The following is a 2,036-nucleotide window of genomic DNA, read 5'->3' on the forward strand; positions in this document are numbered from 1 at the left end:
TCTCTCTCTCTCTCTCTCTCTCTCTCTCTCTCTCTTTCTCTCTTTCTCTCTCTCTATCTCTCTATCCCTGTCTCTCTTTTCCTCTCTCTTTCCACTCAGTCACACACAAAATCTCACTTCTCAAATAGATTTCCGCAACACACATCGCTCCTGTTGGTTGGATCCACAGGTTTTACAAACTTTGTATTTTTTTACCAGCATAATTATGTTCCATCTTTCTTTCCTTTCATCCATCACAAGAATTATTTTCACTAAATGCTATCATAAAACATGACTTTACAACACGTGCAGACATTACTTTAACATTAGCTATCATTAGTACTTAATATCACAGTATTTCTTATAATTTGAACGCCTCTCTTGCTACTGTGAGGTCACTCTTTTCATCTACCTCCATGTTCTGAAAATTTTCTGTTGGCTTTAACACAAATCTGTCATCCTCTTCCGTTCACTCTAACTAATTTAAGTCAAGGTATGCCTCAAAAACATGACATTTGAAGGGAAACATTACTAGCTGTACCTCATAACCTTAGGCCTCTAGAGCTATTTGGGTCACATCGCAGTGGAATCAGGCACTCGTCAATTTTGGGCATATGGAGTTATTCGTTTAAAGCTTGTTTATTTGTCTTGCTTTTGATCAAAAGATTGTTCTTCTATCTTCAATAGACGTCAAAATATTTGCAATTGGAATAGGTGAGAGTTCTACTGGTTCCAGAGGTGATTTAACGAGAAACTGACCACCAAAGTTTGGTGGCTTCCAAAGCTTGATAGTCCTTGGAAAGTGTAAATTTGCATACTTTGTTGAGCCTTTAATCAACATTTTTCAACAGAAATTCAGATTGCAGTGTTTTTAAATTGACATGAAATGTGTAGAACTAAATATACAAAGTGGATAAAAATTGCCAAACGGGAAGAATAATCGTTTTTTTTTCAATTTCAGTGTTTTGACAAGCGCCCGGTTTTACCGCGACGCCTTGCATTTCATAATTCTCCCCACCTACTCAGCAAGCACTCAGTCCACCCGTGACTTGCCAACTGACCTGAAGGAAGCGGAAATACTCCAAACATTTCGACGTCAGTTATGTAACATTGAATACTGACAGGAGGGGGGAAAAACATGTTAAAAAAATAATTCTTTGATAACGCAGTTAATCAAAATTGCCGCCGTCTTCAAACGAGAAAAGTGCGAGCGAAAATGGCAATCTGAGGCTCTTGATATATGTAAATCAGATGTATAATCAACGCCTGTCTAAGCGATTCACATGAAAGGATCGTGTTCTTCATCGTACACATATTGGTATGCCATATGAAGTCTCATAAAACAAAAATCAAAGTAAACCCGGGTCTAAACCTTTAAAAAAATATAAAATACTTCTTGTTCATTCCAAATCTTCATTGTTTTTCTTCCTCTGATTTACTACCACGCGCCCCAACCCTTTGCTCCTCAGGCCCATGTTTCCAACCTTGTCGTCTCTATTATTACAGAGTGTAATCTTTGTTTGGTGCCCTGTGGTTCGGTGATTTTCCGCTCCTAATTTCTTCGGTCTTTACGATGGGCTATGGGATTATTAAATCCATTAAGCAATCTTTTCCCGTCACATCACGTGATCACGTGGTCTCTTGCTAAAAATGTTACTTTAGCTCCCAGACAATATTTTTCTCGCCGTTTTTCTGTTTTTCCCCTCACAACCCCCCCCCCACACATACACACACACACACACACACACACACCCACACACACACACACAAACACCCTTGTCTCTGTTAATTCTATTCCCACCCCCCGACCCTACCTTGTTACTTTTCAGTCTTTCTTCTCACTCTTCAATGTTCTCTTCTTCTCCTTTGGAGCAGGTCATGTCTCTTTTCATTGCATTCATTCTTCCTCCCTTCAGTCTCCTACAATTCCTCCCCCTCTTTCCTTCCTCTCTGCTGTCTTGTTTAACTCTTCAGCGATCACAAAACGGATGGTTACATGGCGCCACTCATGGGCTCTACATCTTTTCTTTCCCTATTTGGTTTCTGTCTGTCTCCCC

Source organism: Aplysia californica, unplaced genomic scaffold (genome assembly GCF_000002075.1).
Source record: "Aplysia californica isolate F4 #8 unplaced genomic scaffold, AplCal3.0 scaffold00037, whole genome shotgun sequence".
NCBI classification, from domain to species: domain Eukaryota; kingdom Metazoa; phylum Mollusca; class Gastropoda; order Aplysiida; family Aplysiidae; genus Aplysia; species Aplysia californica.